At 38.2% G+C, this 17,553-nt stretch overlaps 1 protein-coding gene and 1 long non-coding RNA gene across 10 annotated transcripts in view; one reads left to right on the top strand and one right to left on the bottom strand.

Annotated features, from left to right (window-relative positions):
* Window positions 1–17,553, bottom strand: part of C8H2orf88 (chromosome 8 C2orf88 homolog) — a 120,363-nt gene that overhangs the window by 56,566 nt on the left and 46,244 nt on the right. For 3 of the 8 annotated variants that reach the window (XM_063645657.1, XM_055290017.2, XM_055290022.2), the window contains exons 1-2: window positions 7,714–7,793; window positions 7,177–7,327 (exon numbers count right to left, since the gene is read on the bottom strand). The exons of 2 other annotated variants lie outside the window; for them this stretch is intronic. The gene's annotated coding sequence lies outside the window, so the exon portion shown is untranslated. Of the gene's footprint in view, window positions 1–7,176; window positions 7,328–7,713; window positions 7,806–9,113; window positions 9,632–17,553 lie in introns of those variants that run through there. 3 more of the 8 variants (XM_063645659.1, XM_055290027.2, XM_055290018.2) reach the window with 3 other exon arrangements.
* LOC129488178 (uncharacterized) lies at window positions 6,636–16,263 on the top strand. Of its 2 annotated transcripts, none has more exons than XR_010122394.1 (3): window positions 6,636–6,814; window positions 13,845–14,088; window positions 15,942–16,263. It is a non-coding gene; the product is annotated as an uncharacterized lncRNA (long non-coding RNA). The 2 variants fall into 2 exon arrangements; XR_008659603.2 differs by lacking the exon at window positions 6,636–6,814 and adding an exon at window positions 7,894–7,940 and having other exon boundaries at window positions 13,852–14,088; window positions 15,942–16,178.

Here is a 17,553-nt window from a genome sequence, read left to right as displayed (position 1 = left end):
GGACTTTGGGGACCTGGGGGAAGATTGGGAGGGTGGTGAGGGATAAAAGACTACAAATATGGTACAGTGTATACTGCTCAGGTGATGGGTGCACCAAAATCTTACAAATCACCACTAAAGAACTTATTCACGTAACCAAATACCAGCTGAACCCCAATAACTTATGGAAAAATAAAAAATAAAAATAACATAAAAAAGAAAAATGGAATAACCATCAGGAAGGGGTTTTTGGAAATATCTACTAAAATTTCAGATGCATTTACCTTTGATTTATTTCTAGGAATCTCTTTTATATATATATATATAGTTATATATATTTCTTTTTATATATACACACATATATACATATACATATATATATATTACACCCACATATATATATATATATATATAGAGAGAGAGAGAGAGAGAGAGAATCATGAGTTGCTTAATAACAGAAATACGTTCTGAGAAATCTATTATTAGGAGATTTAGTCATTGTGTGAACTCACAGAGTGTACCTACACAAACCTAGTTAGAAACTTAGGCTGTAAGGTATAGCCTATTGCTCCTAGGCTACAAACCTGTACCACATGTGACTGTACTGAATACCACAGGCAATTGTAACACTATCTAAGTATTTGTGTACCTAAACATAGAAAAGGTACAGTAAAAATATGGTGTTATAATCTTATGTGATGGCCATAGTATATGCAGTTGGTCATTGACCAAAACATTGTTATGCAGTGCATGACTATATATTAAATAGATAGTATCTGTGCTAATATGATAGTTGTACAATCAATTGCAATTTTTTTGTTCGTAAAGCAAAAAATTAGAACACAAGTATCCAGCAGTAGGGAACTTGTTGAATAAATCACAGTATATCTATACAATAGAAAATTATGCATCTGCAAAAAAGAAAAAGGAGGAGTTATATCTACTAATGACTTGGAAACATCTCTAGAACAAGGTCTCACTCTGTCACGTGATCTCTGCTTACTGCAACCTGCACATCCTGGGCTCAAGTGATTCTTCCATGTCAGCCTCCTGAGTAGCTGGGACTACAGACGTGGACTACCACGTCTGGCTTATTTTTAAACTTTTTTTGTTGAGATGACGTCTCACTATATTGCCCAGGCTGGTATTGAACTCCTGGGCTCAAGCAATTCTCCCATCTTAGCCTCTCAAAGTGCTGGGATGGATTACAGATGTGAACCACCATGCCTGGCCTTTCCAGAATAATTTTTTTTTTTGAGACAGAGTTTCATTCTTGTTATCCAGGCTGGAGTGCAATGGAGTGATCTCAGCTCACTGCAACCTCCACCTCCCGGGTTCAAGTGATTCTCCTGCCTCAGCCTCCCAAGTAGCTGGGATTACAGGGGTGTGCCACCATGCCTGGCTGATTTTTGTATTTTTAATAGAGATGAGGTTTTACCATGTTGGTCAGGCTGGTCTTGAACTCCTGACCTCAGGTGATCTGCCCACCTCGCCCTCCCAAAGTTCTGGGATTACAGGTGTGAGCCACCACGCCTGGCCCAGAATAAATTTTTATGTTAAAACAAAAGCAAATAATAAAACAGTGTATATTCTAGACTACTTTTATATAAGACAGGAGGGAAAAGGATGCATTTATATTTGCATAAAGAAATACTGGGAGCATAAAAAATACATGAATACAAATGCTGCAACTATAGAGAAAAAGGGTGGAAAGGCAAATATAGGAATGAGATTTCTATGTGTTTTTTAAACATATTTTTATATTTGAATAGAATAATTAAAATGAATAAAATAGAATATTTTCTTAGAATTTGCTGCCAAGTTTTAGAGCAAAGATATCTGAATAAACTTCAGCAAAGTAACGTGGTTTATATTACGATACAGGGAAATTGCCAATTGTTTACAGCCAATTTGCCAACTTTTTATTAGGGTACTTTCTTTTTAGTGAGACTTGAGAACTCAAAAAATCTTGAAGAAATCCTTTAGGTCAGACACTGAGAACACAATAATATGGATAGAAGTTCTTGCTCTCAAAGAGTTCAAATCAGGGAGACAAAAACATAAACATATGATTATAAGGCACAAGAACACCAAGAGCTATACACAAGGTATAATGTGATTAACTACTTTCATTTGCCAAGGAAGGTTTCCTAGAAGAGATGAGAGCCAAGCTAGATCTACAGGATGACTAGGAGCTTGAAGGTGATCTTGGAAAGAAGGGACATTTCAAGCGCAGGGAACAGCATGTGCCACGGTGTTTAGGGAACTATAAAGTTCAGTGTTGCTTTTTTTTTTTTTTTTCCTACAGGATAAAGTTTGACAGGAATAATACAGGGTGGTTGCAGGAGAATAAAAAAACTCCAGGCAGCAGTTACACATGACTAGAGACTATGGGCTGATAAAACCCTGAAAAACAAGGTGTGGACCAAGCTGGCTAAGACTGACTTGACCCAACATGGCACTGGATTTTACCTAGGTTTCACAAATAGGACCTTATTATATGCTCATTAACATACTAAATCACACACCCCTGCCCCCCAGTGCAATGACAGTTCCAAGAACATCCATATTTAGTATAAAAATGGGTGGTATTGCAGTTCCCAGAAATCTGCACCTTTTTCCAGGAATTTTCATGAATACTCCACCCCTTGGTTAAGGAAACCCATAAAGGTAGCAGCCCCAAACCCCCTTGTGGATGACTCTCTCGAGGACACCCACAACTCCCTTTTATTGAGGGTGTACTTTTCCCTTTGCAATTAATCTCTGTAACCTTCACTATTTTCTGACTTGTCCTTGAATTCACTCTTGCGATGTTATCAAGAGCCTGCACAGTGGCTGCAGTCAAGGTCCCACCAGCATTAGGGGACCTACCCCAGCCCACTGATATCAAAAGTACCAGTTCGTTAGCCTCAAAGCAACCCTTCACAACTTGGCTTTCTTTTCTTCCTATTTCTTACCACTGTGGAGGTCTAGAAGTTTACTGGCATATAAGATTTCACAGATAGGGAAGCCTCTGGTCCAGAGAAGCTCTAAAGAGTGGCCCTGTGGAATTGTGGATGTCAAGGAGTTCTGAAGTGGGAACATTGGCTGTGCTAATCAAAGAGTGGTGGCAAGAGTTTGGGGCAGAGAACAAAACTGTCACCCAGATACATTATACCTCATAAATATTGGAGAGCAAGGCCCATGTGAATATAACTTCATTTACCAAGTAAGTATTATGTTCCAAGCACTGTCCTCAGAGATCTTTTAATTGCATAAATGATATTGTACCTTTACTTAAAATCATTTCTTCTCATGACATTTTAAATGGAAGTAATGAAACTGTGCCACAAAGAGTTAAAGAAACCATAACTAACAGAAATTCTTGAGTTTGCAGGATGGCAGATAAGAGAAACAACTTGCTGAAACACTGAAATTCCCTCCACTTGTAAGATAACGAAGCCGGCTGAAATCAGTTGGAACCAATATGACCAGTTGGAGTCTGCACAGAACAAGCCTGCTGACATCACAGCCTGAATTTCCACTGCATATTTAATACTAACTCACTTTCGAATATGCACATGGGACCCATGAAGTAGCATGAAGAGGTAACTGCACATGCCTGAGGACTCTCCAGATCTCACCTTTCCTTCTGCCAATCAACTGCTAATCCCAGAATCCTCCTGCTAAACCGTTTCAAATAAAATTACTGCCTTAAAGTCAGCACAAGGAGAAAGATTTGAGCTTGACTTGGGTCTCTTGTGAGTCAACTTGCAATATAAAGCTTTTCTCAAAAACCGGGGTATCATAATATTGGCTTCTAGCACATTGGGCAGCAAGCCCCCTTTGCTCAATAACAGCAAAACTCCTTTGATATTGTTTGGCTGTGTCCCCACCCAAGTGTGATCTTGCATTGTAGTTCCCACAATCCCTACATGTCATGGGAAAGACCTTGTGGGAGGTAACTGAATCATGCAGGTGGTTACCCCCATGCTGCTGTTTTCTTGATAGTGAATGAGTTCTCATGAGATCTGATGGTTTTACAAGGGGATTTTCCCTCTTTGCTCAGCAGTGCTCCTTGCTGTCACCATATGAAGAAGGATGTGTTTGCTTCTCCTTCCACCATGACTGTAAGTTTCCTGAGGCCTCCCCAGCCCTGCAGAATTGTGAGTCAATTAAATGTCTTTTCTTTATAAATTACCCAGTCTCAGGTATTTCTTCACAGCAGTGTGAGAAGAGACTAATACAGTAAACTGGTACTAGTAGAGTGGAGTGCTGCTATAAGGATACCTAAAAATGTGGAAGCAACTTTGAAACTGCATAACAGGCAGAGGTTGGAACAGTTTGGAAGGCTCCAAAGAAGACAGGAAAATAAGGAAAAGTTTGGAGCTTCCCAGAGACTTGGAAGGCTCAGAAGACAGGAAGATGAGGGAATGTTTGGAACTTCCTAGAGACTTATTGAATGGCCTTGACCAAAATACTGATAGTGATATGGACAATGAAGTCCAGGCTGAGGTGGTCTCAGAGGGAGAAAAGAAACTTGTTGGGAACTGGAGTAAAGGTCACACTTGCTAAGCTTTAGCAAAGAGACAGCTGTCATTTTTCCCCTGCCTTAGAGATCTGCAGAACTTTGAACTTGGGAGATATGATGTAGGTTACCTGGCAGAAGAAATTTCTAAGTGGCAAAGTGTTCAAGAAGAAGCAGAGCATAAACATTTGGAAAATTTGCAGGCTGACAATGTGATAGAAAAGAAAAACCCATTTTCTGGGCAGAAATTTAAGCCTGTTGCAGAAATTTGCATAAGTAATGAGGAGCCAAATGTTAATCCCTAAGACAATGGGAAAAATGTCTCCAGGCTATGTCAGAGACCTTCACAGCAGCCCCTCCCATCACAGGCCTGGAGGCCTAGGAGGAAAAAATGGTTTCATGGGCTGGGCCGGGGCCTCCCTGCTGTATGCAGCCTCAGGACTTGGTGCCCTGTGTCCCAGCCATGGCTAAAAGGGGCCAAGGTACAGTTTGGCCATGACTTCAGAGGGTGCAAGCTCCAAGCCTTGGCAGCTTCCACATGGTGCTGAGCCTGCAGATGCACAGAAGTCAAGGATTGAGGTTTGGGAACCTCTGCCTAGATTTCAGAAGATGCCTGGATGTCCAAGCAGTAGTGTGCTACAGGAATGGAGCCCTTGTGGAGAACCTCTCCTAGGGCAGTGCAGAAGGGAAATGTGGTGTGGGAGCCCCCAGACTGAGATCCTACTGGGGCACTGCCTAGTGGAGCTATGAGAAGAGGACCACTGTCCTCTAGACCTCAGAATGGTAGATCCACAGATAGCTTGCACCGTGTACCTGGAAAAGCCATAGACACCCAACAGCAGCCCATGAAAGCAGCCAGGAGGGGGCTATACCCTGCAAAGCCCCAGGGGTAGAGCTACCCAAGACCATGGGAATCCACCTCTTATATCAGTGTGACCTGGATGTGAGACATGAAGTCAAAGGAGATCATTTTAGAGCTTTAAGATCTGACTGACCCACTGGATTTCAGACTTGCATGGGGTCTGTAGCCCCTTCGTTTTGGCCAATTTCTCCCATTTTGGATAGGTGTATTTACCCAATGTCTGTACCCCCATAGTATGTAGGAAGTAACTAACTTGCTTTTGATTTTACAGGCTCATAGATGGAAGGGACTTGCCTTGTCTCAGATGAGACTTTGGACTTGGACATTTGGGTTAATGATAGAATGAGTTAAGATATTGGGGGACTGTTGGGAAGGCATGATTGTGTTTTGAAATGTGATGACATGAGATTTGGGAGGGGCCAGGGGTGGAATGATATGGTTTGGCTGTGTCTCCACCCAAATGTCATCTTGAATTGTAGTTCCCATAACCTCCACATGTTGTGGGAGGTAATTGAATCATGGGGGTGGTTACCCTTATGCTGCTGTTTCTGTGATAGTGAGTGAGTTCTCATGAGATCTGATGGTTTTGTAAGGGGCTTTTCCCTCTTTGCTTAGCACTACTCCTTGCCACCACCATGCAAAGAACAATGTGTTTGCTTCCCCTTCTGTCATGACTGTAGGCGTTCCGAGGCCTCCCAGCCCTGCAGAACTGTGAGTCAATTAAATCTCTTTCCTTTATAAATTACTCAGCCTTGGGTATTTCTTCACAGCAGTGTGAGAATGGACTAATAAAGCCTTTATATTCAGGTCCTATAAATTCTTCCCCATCCTACGTCTCTGACTGCACCCTGTAACACCTCTCCCTTTCATAATGGCCTTTTCTCAGTCTCTAGAAAGTGCCAAGCTGCTTTATGTCTGTAATGCCCTCTATCCTTTGCTCCTTTGCCTAAATCCTACTTATCCTTCTATTGTAACTTTAAATGTCACCTCCCAACTAAGCCTTTCTCCTAACCAGCTCACCACCATCTAAATTTTACTTCCAATTAAACACTTGATATACTTTCTTTCATATCAGATTTTGTCATTGTGTTTATGTATTTACTTGTTTAAAGGAGACTTTATTCCCCCCATGAAACTACAAGATTCATGAGAGTAGGAATTATTTGTTTTGTTGAGTACTTTAAAAAGTGCCTAGAACATAGTAATCCACAAAGGCTTGTGAAAAGAATGTATTAATTTAATCCTCATAACAACTTTGCCAAATGATATTCTTATCCTTCTTTTCAGATGTGGAAATTGAGGCTCATAAAGGTTAACATCCCCAAATAAGGGTCTACATCCAAATCCTACGCTCTTAAGTCCTGTATTGTCTCCCAAATGAAGAGGGGCTTCTCGTTAAAATGACCTGGAAGTGGCATAGGGAGCTAAAGATGATAAAAACCTGTCTCCTGGCTTTGGCTTATGAGGTATGGGCAAAGAACAGGCTCTGTTGGAGGGAACTGAAAATGAAGTAAGGTCCTTGGGGTTTCAATTTTAAAAGATGTGATGGAGTGCCCTATAAAAAGTTGAGGGCACAGAGAAAGTGGGTTTGCAGATAAATAGGAATAAGTTAGGAGACTGGACAGCTGTTAAGAAAATGAGCAAGGAGAGTGGATGAGGCTTCTCAGCAGCCATGGGGATAAAAGGATGAATGCATGGTTGATTGAATGCAAGTGTACACTTAAGTATTTAGTGACTGCGTGAACAAGAAACTTGGACAGAATTAGAGGAGCTGAACTGCCTAGGAGTATCAGGAAGTACTCAAACAGTATTAGGCTATAGTACTTACTGTATACTCCTTCAATTTTTGTGAGCACTCTTCTCCCTGGAGGGACTTCTACTCCACTAATATGGCCCATCTGCTCCTCATCAAGTTCTGGCATAACCTCTAGTTACTCTACCATCTACTGCTCCACTTCTGTTAACTTAGCTCTATTGTGCTGCAAGGGTCAGGGGCAAGAAAATAAATCATGATCAGTAGTGAAAGTAGTAACTACACAAAGAAGGCCAGGAATGAATTTTTCAGAAGATGAGTTAAAAGTTTCTGAAGCATGTTTCATACCACCTCTTACATTCTCAGTAGTAGGTAGAAACCTGGGTGTAGCCCTAGACCACTTAAGAATGTGCTAGAGTTTAGGCCTAAAAGGAATGGACATCAATGGTTTTTCAAAACACGAAAGTACCCAACTTCAGACATATATTCCATTATAGTTAAAAAGCTGTATATTTTTTACATTCAGAGATGGGTAGAAAGTAAGGGTTTGGTGTGTCAATCACTAAAAAACAAAATATTTAGTACTGCCTTAAGAGTTAAGAAAAACTGTACCTTACAACTGGAATCCAAATAATCCAAAACAGATATAAAGTATGTAGAAATAGGCTGATAGCTCCTGAATGACGACAACAGCTGGCTCCCAGCCACTCTGCCTAGAAACAGTTGCTAGGCAGCAACAGATTTGCTCACAAATGCACTTTTCACCCAATAATCAGTATTATAACGCACATGCCAATCAGTTTTTCTGCTCCTGTGTGGTTTAAAGGCAAAAGACTCTGGTAAATATTATTTATGATGGCTAATAGTCTCAGGGACAGTAAACCATGCTAGGCTATTTCCTGGACAAAAAGGATGAAGACCTTTGTCATCTAGGTCTAGGAGTGCTTTAGAAAAGTCTGAAGCTACATATTTCATTTGCTCTTAATTTATTTCAGGCTGAGTATAAATGTTATCCAGGGACCAGGATAATGAAATAATAGGGCTGAAACTTACTGTCTTTCAAGTTCTTTTTTTGGTTCACAAAAAGCCAATACTGCAAACCATTCAATTTAAATTCATTTAAAAAATATTTAGGTAGACAGAATTTGAACTATATAAAGGAAACAAAGATATAATCATTCCAGAATTTTAAAGTTTTCCTTTGTTTTATATTTTCTTACTGCTTATCAAAAATTTGAAGTTCAGATTTTTATAGACTCAACCATTTTCTGCACAAAATTGACATTATTAGGATAAAGCAAAGCTCGATTGCCTAGCTTATTGATGATATGGATGACATAATATGACAATTTTAAAAGTTTGATTCTAGTAATAGGATCAACAATACAAAAAATAAAAGATAAAAGTATGATTGTCCCTGTTCTGAATGAAGTGCATTCTGCTACATCGACACATTTACTGGATGTACTACCTTCAACACTTTCAAAAGCAATCTTTTCCTCAAAGGAGCTTTTACCATATTCCCATTTTTGCCAGAAGCACACTCCTGGTCCTTCAGACTTAAAATCTTAGAGTCATAATTGCTTCCTGCACTACATTTTCTGCAAAATCTAATAACCAAATCTTGGTTCTTATCCCTTTTGCTTTCTCTTCTACTAACCCATTCCATCTACTAATGCTTTTCTGTATTTATTCTATTTGCCAGAAAAGAATACAGTTTCTCTATTTCTCACAGTTAAATGTGGGAGATCGGTTGGAGTGGTGGGAGAAACTATAGGGAAAGGAGCAGGCCTTCTGAAAGGTCAGAAGGCTCTGGCTCTGCATAGCTTTGGGGGAGAATAGCTGAAGGCAGCTCTTCTCTGACCCTGAGGCAGAGGGCAAAGAGTAGGTACAAGGAAGCATAGGGGAATTTATCTTAAACAGGCTTGTTTACTTATGTTGTCCAGAAACCAACCTTTGATCATCTGCGCACATGACTGCTCCCTAAAATGGGGAACAATAATGTTAATTACCTGCAGACTGTGTTTGCTCCAGGCTTTTGGCATCATGTCTGTGCTGAATGAAAGCAAGCAGCTCCAGCTTATTGAGACTGCTCACTCTTGGGCTCCTAGTGCTGGGCAGTCCCCTAGCTGCTCTTACACTGCATACCTGTGTCTGAGTACTCCTTTCATCCATTGCTGGGCCAGGGTCTGTGGGACGGACCCGGCAGTTAAAGCTAACATTTTTAAGTTTGGAATTAAGAGGATTCAATCTTAGCTCCTTTGCTGCCTAACAAACTTTCTGATTCTAGCCACTCTATCCCTTCCTCAAAATTCCTGGCACATAGTAGACACCCACATATTTATTTGTTCACATGTAGTAGACACCCATATATTTACTGGTTCCTTAGAAGGAAGACACCAAATAAATATATTGGTGTCTACTACATGCCAGGAATTTTTGTTTCACCTGGAATGCCTCTAATTCTTTTGTTTCTAATCAGTCTCAAATTTAGTTACCCCATAAAACTGTTTCAAATTCCCACTTCCTCCATGGCACTTTCCTCAGTCCTTCAAACTCATACTAATGATGAGAATGCCCCAACTAGTATCTTTCAAGTAAGTTGGCATCTTCATGTGTTCTAGAACGCTAGTCAATCAAGAATCTTAAAGCACGAAGAGTTCATGTTTGTATAGTGCTTATTCTGTACCAAGCACTAATCTACATACTTTACATCTATTACATTTAAATATCACAACTTCTTGAAATAGATACTATTATAATCCCTATTTTTCAAATGAGGAAACTGGAGCACGGAGATGCTATATGATCTGCCCAAGGTCACACAGTAAGCGGTAGAGCTGGGACTCAAACTCAGACAACACTGGTTTCAGAACCCATGCTCTAAACCAACAATCCTTATTATGAGTTCCTTCCAGTTTTAAAATTTCTACACATCATTTGGCCAACCCCATCATTTGACTGAGAGAAACCAAGGAGGAGAGAGATTCAGTGAACTGCTGAAAGTTGCATAAAGCAGAGTTTTTCAAAATTTAGTGTGCATATAAATCACGTAGAGATCCTTAAAAATGCAGATTCGAATTGAATAGGTATAGGATGAAGGCTGAGATTCTACATTTCAAACAAGCTCCCACGATACTGATTTTACAAACCATGTTCCACACCTTGAGTAGCAAGAACAAAGGGAAATGCTAGCTGAGACTGGAACTCAGTTCTTATTTACTGCATCCAGTGCATCTGGCATAGTAGGTAGGAGGGAGAAAATGTGACTGAGAAGTTACTGGGAAAAAAATCTACCTCCTTTTCAATCACCCTAAAATTATTCATGCTGAAATAGATAACAAATTCACCTTTTAGTAATCCAAATACTAAACATAAAAAAGTTGTTTAAAATGTTTTTAATTATTAAAGTGGTGACAAATGAATAGTAAATAAGATGCCTTCAATGAAGACCCTGTTAAAATTTTAAATCCTGAAAGTTCCTGAAATTTAAATGATCCTATAGCTTTGAAGAGTTATAATATCAATAATTCTACTTATAGGAATATATAATAAATACTCCAAATAAACAAAAATATTTATGCACACTGATACTTATAACTGTTCATAGTCATTTATAAACAACTGTAAGCAACTTCAATATTTAACAATATAGAATAGTAATACAGAAAGATGCACCCTTGGGAAAATGCAGATTAAGAAAATAGATCTAATTTAACTTAACAGAAGGATAAATTAAAACACACACATTTAAAGTTAACTTCCCTGCAGAGACTTAAATAACCATTGGCGATCTGGGAATAGGAAATAAGCTTCTGATTTTTAAATCCATCCTATTTCAGTATGCCATTTAAAATTTAAGAATTTTCTAAAAATAGTAAAGGTTTTATTACTGGCTTCTCTGTAAATAATTATAGGATGTAATGGCTATAATAACCTTATGACATTAAGTATTAAACTAAAAGGTACCCATGTTATAAATACATTTTTTAATCATTCAACATCTTTAGTAATAAATACATTTTTAAGAGCATTTAATAAAATACCAATAATTGATAAACTTCAACCAACCAGTTCTATGTTAATCCTTTCTCAATTTGTATAGTTTATTTTAAAGCTATATCCCACAAAGCATCATTTAATAAAACTATTGCATCCCTGGTCCCAGGAGTAACATCAATTTCTAGCAGGGTTCACCTTTAACAGTAGTATTTTGTATTTTCAATGAATGAGACCCCATATAAGTTCAAACACCTTTCCTATTTACCATGTCTTCTAATTCTGTTTTTAGCTCACGGGTTTCATTTGTACGCTCTCACTAATCAGTACTAATGCTACAACTATTTTTTTTAATTGACAAAAAATATATATATTTATGGTGTACAACATAATATTTTGAAGTATGTATACATTGTGGAATGGCTAAAGTAAGCTAATTAACATATGTATTACCTCATGTATTTGTGATGAAAACACTTAAAATCTACTCTCTAAGCAAATTTCAAGTGTATAATACATTTTATTAAATACAATCACCATAATGTACAAGAAATCTCTTGAATTTATTTCTCATAACTGAAATTTTGTGTCCTTGACCAACATTTCCTCAATACCCACTTTCTACAACCCCAGACCCAGAAAGCCACCATTCTGCTCTCTGTTTCTGTGAGTTCAACTCTTCTAGAGTCCACATTTAAGTGACATCATGTGGTTTTTGTGTGTTTCTGTGCCTGGCTTATTTCACTTTACATAATATCTTCGAGGTTTATCCATGTGATTGCAGATGGCAAGACTATTTTCTTTTTTTAAGGCTGTATAGCATCCATTCATCTGTTGATGAACACTTAGGTTGAATCCGTATCTTGGTTATTGTGAACAGTGATGAATGAACATAGGGGTGCAGATATCCCAGCGACATACTTTCGTTTGCTGGATCATATGGTAGATCTATTTTTTGAGGAACCTTCATACTGCTTTTCATACCAACTTACATTCCCAGCAACAGTATATAACAGTTCCTTTACCTTCCACACTTATTCATCTTTTTGATAATAGCCATCCTAATAGGTGTCAGGTGATATCTTATTAGAGTTGTAATTTGAATTTCCCTGATTATTAATGATGTTGAGCATGTTTATTTCATATACCTGTTTGGTCATTTATATGTGTTTTTTTGAGAAATATCTATTTAGGTTCTTTTGCACGTTTTTTTTTTTTTTTTTTTTTTTTTTTTTTGAGACAGAGTCTTGCTCTGTTGCCCAGGCTGGAGTGCAGTGGCGTGATCTCGGCTCACTGCAAGCTCCGCCTCCCAGGTTCACACGATTCTCCTGCCTCAGCCTCCCGAGTAGCTGGGACTACAGGCGCCCGCCACCATGCCCGGCTACTTTTTTTCGTATTTTTAGTAGAGACGGGGTTTCACTGTGTTAGCCAGGATGATCTCAATCTCCTGACCTCATGATCCGCCCACCTTGGCCTCCCAAAGTGCTGGGATTACAGGCCTTTTGCACATTTTTTAATTGGCTTATTTGCTTTCTTGCTATTGAATTGTTTGTGTTGCTTATATATTTTAGATATTGACCCCTTATCAGATGCATGGTTTGCGAATATTTTCACCCATTCTGTAAGTTGTCTTTTCATTCTGTTGATTATTTCCTTTATGTGCAGAGCTTTTTAGTTTGATGTAATCTCATTTGTCTATTTTTGCTTTTGTTGCCTGTGCTTTTGGGGTCATCTCCAAAAAAAAATCCCCCAAAGCAAAGTCACAGAGCTTTCCCCCTGTGTTTTTTCCTAGTAGTTTTACAGTTTCAGGTCTTATGTTTAAGTGTGTTTCATCTATTTTGAGTTGATTTTTTATATTGTGTGATATAAGGGTCTGATTTCATTCTTCTGCATTTGGATATTCAGTTTTCCCTACACTGTTTACTGAAGAGATTGTTCTTTCTCTCATTGTATATGCTTGACATCTTTGCCAAAAATAAATTAACTGTAAAGGTGTGGATTTATTTCTGGGCTCTCTATTCTGTGTGTCTGTTTTTAATGTCAGTACCATGCTGTTTTGATTACTGTAGCCTTGTATTATATTTTGAAATCAGTGTGATGCCTCCAGCTTTGTTCTTTTTGCTCAAGATTGCATTAGCTATTCAGGGTCTTTTGTGGTTCCATACAAATTTTAGTGTTATTTTTTCTATTTCTGTGAAAATTGTCATTGGAATTTTGATAGGGATTATGTTGAACCTGTAGATCACTTTGTAATATGGTCATTTAACAATATTAGTTCTCCTAATCCATGAACACAAGGTATCTTTCTGTGTCTTCAATTTATTTCATAAATGTTTTATAGCTTTCAGTGTACAGATCTTTCACCTCTTTGGTTAAATTTCTTCCTATTTTTTTGGTAGCTATTGTAAATTGGTTTTCTGGATTTTTTTCAGATAGCTCGTTGTTAGTATATAGAAATGCTATAATTTTCTATAAGTTGATTCTGTATCCTGCAAAATAAGTTAATTTATTTTTTAGTGCAAATATTTTTTTTTAGTGGAGTCTTTAAGGTTTTCTATATATGAGACTGTTGTGATATAGAAAAACCCGAGTGTTTTTCCTACCTCTACTTTCACACAGTCACTCAACACCTCTGACAACAGATATGTGGATATTTTTTTTCCTCTACATACCAAGCAATTTTCTGGCAGATTCTGTGGCAGACACCAGCTCTAATTCAGTTTAATTCTGATACTATCCCACAGGAGATAGTATCAGATCCCACAGGTTTGATTCTACAAGACTGCCCCAACTTCAGATGCTGACTGCAAACCCCAGGCTGTGGCCTGATCAGCTGGCTATAAATTGGACTTCCAACGACCCCCACCTTGAATTCTATTGATTTGCTGGAGCAGCTCACAGAACTTGGGGAAACACTTTATTTACCTCTACTCATTTATTATAAAGAAAGGATACAAAGAGCCAGATGGAAGATATGCATAAGGGAAGGTATGTGGGAAGGCACATGGAGCTCCCATACCCTGTCAAGCCACTCCACCCTCCAGGAACCTCCACTATACATTCTGCTGTCCAGAAGCAGCTCCCCAAACCCCATAGTTCAGGGATTTTTATGAAGGTTTCATCATGTAGGTATAATCAATTATTAACTCCATTTCTAGCCTCTCTTCCCTTTCCTGAGAATGGGGAATAGAAGAGTGAAATCTCCAACCTTATAACTATGGCTTAGTCTTTCTGGTGACCATTCCCCATCTAGAAGCCCACTAAGAGTTGCCCCATTAGAACAAAAGATGCCTCCATCACCCTGGAAACTACAAGGGATATTTAGGATCACTGTGTCAGGAACCAGGGTCAAAGACCAAATATTAGAACAAAAGATTCTCCTAGCATCCCTATCACTCAGGAAATTACAAGGATTTTAGGCGCCCTGATCCAGGGAGTGGGGGCAAAGACCAATACGTATATTTCTTATAATTTCACAGCTTTCACTCTGGTGTCTGGCCATGGACCCCGTACAGCAAAATGATCATATATATCTGAGCATTTACATTTAGTGTCACATTTATACAACAGATATAGCAAATACCTAACATTTGGAGAAGCCAGTGTAGAGTAGGGATAGATTTAAAGAAACAATGAGTTTTCCCTAAAAATCCATTATATACATTTTCATATTCCAGCACTAATTTGCTCATTCTCTTTCTCTGTTGATCTACCGCTGTTTGTACCTTATGATAAACTTGTGCAGAACTATTTAGAAAAGGAATAAACTGATAGCTAGCTAGATCCAGGTCCCTCTCAAACCAGTCATTTTCTATAGATATTACATCCTGAGGAGGCTTTATTTTAATCTCTCTGTACGTTTGATCACCAATACAGTATTATCCTAAGACTTATTTACATGAGGTAGTTGAATCTTACCAACACCACCTATATTCCACCATACTGCAGGGGCAGCAGAAGAAAACTAGCAGGATTTAGCTTTTAAAATTTTTTTTTGCATTGCAACTACTGTATGTATCTACTAGATTAGAAACTTGTATCTAACTAAAATGATATGTTTGAATATGGCTGACCTGATGAATGAAAAGACTAGGATTTGATGTTCTCTGTCTCCAATGTGTCTTCATCCTTATTTGCTCCCAACATCTAACTTTCAATTCCAGTATTAGAAAATTTCCAGGTCAAGGCCTTTTCCCCAGTTGAAATTCAAATGCCTTAGAGACACAAAGACCTAGTCATCAATTCTTACACTCCCTCTTTGAGAAACTGAGAAGGAATTTCAGCAGATGGGTGAGAAAAATATCTGGAATGAATGATAGAGTACTAGTTATAAAATAGTTTATAAAATCTCTCTGTGTGATCTGTGATAGGTCACTTAGCCTCCCCTGGTTTCAGTTTGTTCATCTCTAATATGAAAAATTGGACTAGAAGTCTATTCCTGCTGTAACATACTACATCTTCAGGCCCCAAATCCAGCCCAGTTTACAAGAATGAATAAACATAGTAAAATAGAAGAGGGCCTCTGTAAACCAAGTAACCACAAGATAGAAAAATATCCTGGGCTGGATGGGAAGGGATCTCTTAAAAGGAGGAGAGGCACTCAGAGGAGGAAGAGGGACAGAGAAGGCCTGTCTCACCAGGTCCACAGTTGTACCTACAGCCAGTTCTCTTTAGAGATAGGTCTATCTTTGTGAGATTATTCATGTAGGTATCCGAAGGTCCTGCTAGCTATAGGATCTTCTGATCATGGTGACTTACACAAGACTCACATCTCTCTACCTCTCCACTTGTCTGGTTTGGTTACTTGCTAATATTATTGCTTCTGTTTTCTTCTCCAACAGATGCTGCACCCCACCAGGAAGAACATTAGATTATACTATGCCCACATTAATTACTTTCCCCCTCATCACCTTAGAAAATACTTTCATTTTTCAGTATTGTGTGGACACCTGTGAGCTGGTTGTTTTGGAAAAGGAAAAACCCAACCAATTAAAATGGACTGCTCTGTTAAAGAACATAACATGATCAGGGAAGATGGCAAGTATTTATTTGTTTTTAAAAATAAGCCTGTGGAGAGATGGAGGTGATTCTGACTATCAAATGTTTTACAAAGATATTCAGAAAATCATTTATATTTTGTCTGTGAATAAATTGTAATTACACAAATAATTTATGGGTCCAATTTTCTAATTGAAATCTTCCAGCATAACTTTTCATGGTTGCAACCACACTTTTATAGAAAAAGTTTAGATGTAATCCAGACGTCCATAAATAAGGAATTAATTAAATTATGAGGCATCAATAAATAGAGTACTCTACAACTATTAAAAAATGAGGCAGATATAATGTACTGATTTGTACAGAAGCCAAATATATGCCAGTCAATGTACATGTGCTGAATTCTAAGAAACTGAAATATATGCCAGTTGTAGAATGTTATGTACAACCTAATTTCAATTGTGGTAAACACACGTATACACATATATGCTTACATCATATCATTAAAAAATATTCCAGGTTCATAAACAGAGCTACGGTATGTAGGTGTTTTCTGAAGTGCAAGGAGACATCATTCATAGTCTTATATGATAATCAATTGACTGGCATCCCCTTAAGGGGGATGTGCAACATGGAAGTCCTATAAGGATACATAGCTCTTAAGTTTAGGTTGTTATACTATTAGAGACTTTTCTTCTTTATACATTTCTACATTGAGGGTTTTGTTGTTTGTTTTGTTTTGTATAATATGTATTACATCAATTTTATGAACATATACACATGTAAAGAAGCACGTAAACAAACCAAAAATCTATGATGGCAAATCTGGGAAGGAGAAAAAGCAATACATTTATTAAGCATTCATTGAAGATGTACATCATAAACATGTATTATTTGTGTGTTTAAAATATCCTGATTTAAATGGGCTGCCCTGGGGCATATGACTAATCTGTGGCAGAACCAGCATTGGACTCCAGTACCATTGCACTCCCTCTCCTTCTCCGTTACAGTTCCTGTAGCACTTGCCTTGTGTCAAGACCATAGATTAGCTGAGTAGAGGTTGGCCGCCTTCTGTGCCTTGTGAATAGATTTCTGATTAATCCATCTTTAGCTCTAAACACTGTTGGTTATTACCATGTCCAGATTCCCTGTAAAAACACCCTCTGTATATTCCAAGCATTTTTAGGTTCTTTAGATGGATTGGTTTCTTTTGTGACCTCTCATTGGATTTTTACCAGTTTGATAGGGCGTGTGGACCCATTAAATAATGTTCTCTAAAACCCCAGTGAAAATTGCTATTTCACTTCCTTAAAGAGACATTAGCTCCATTAGAAGAAAAAGACACAATGCTATTTCATACTAAGAATCAGTTTCTTTCCTTATAATACATAGCTGTATTTCCACATTGAGTGCCACCCTCACATTTTTCCCCTGAGTGCCACCCCTACTGTTATT

The sequence above is a fragment of the Symphalangus syndactylus genome, chromosome 8 (assembly GCF_028878055.3).
Source record: "Symphalangus syndactylus isolate Jambi chromosome 8, NHGRI_mSymSyn1-v2.1_pri, whole genome shotgun sequence".
Lineage (NCBI taxonomy): Eukaryota > Metazoa > Chordata > Mammalia > Primates > Hylobatidae > Symphalangus > Symphalangus syndactylus.
This window is presented reverse-complemented; position numbering and strand designations above follow the sequence as displayed.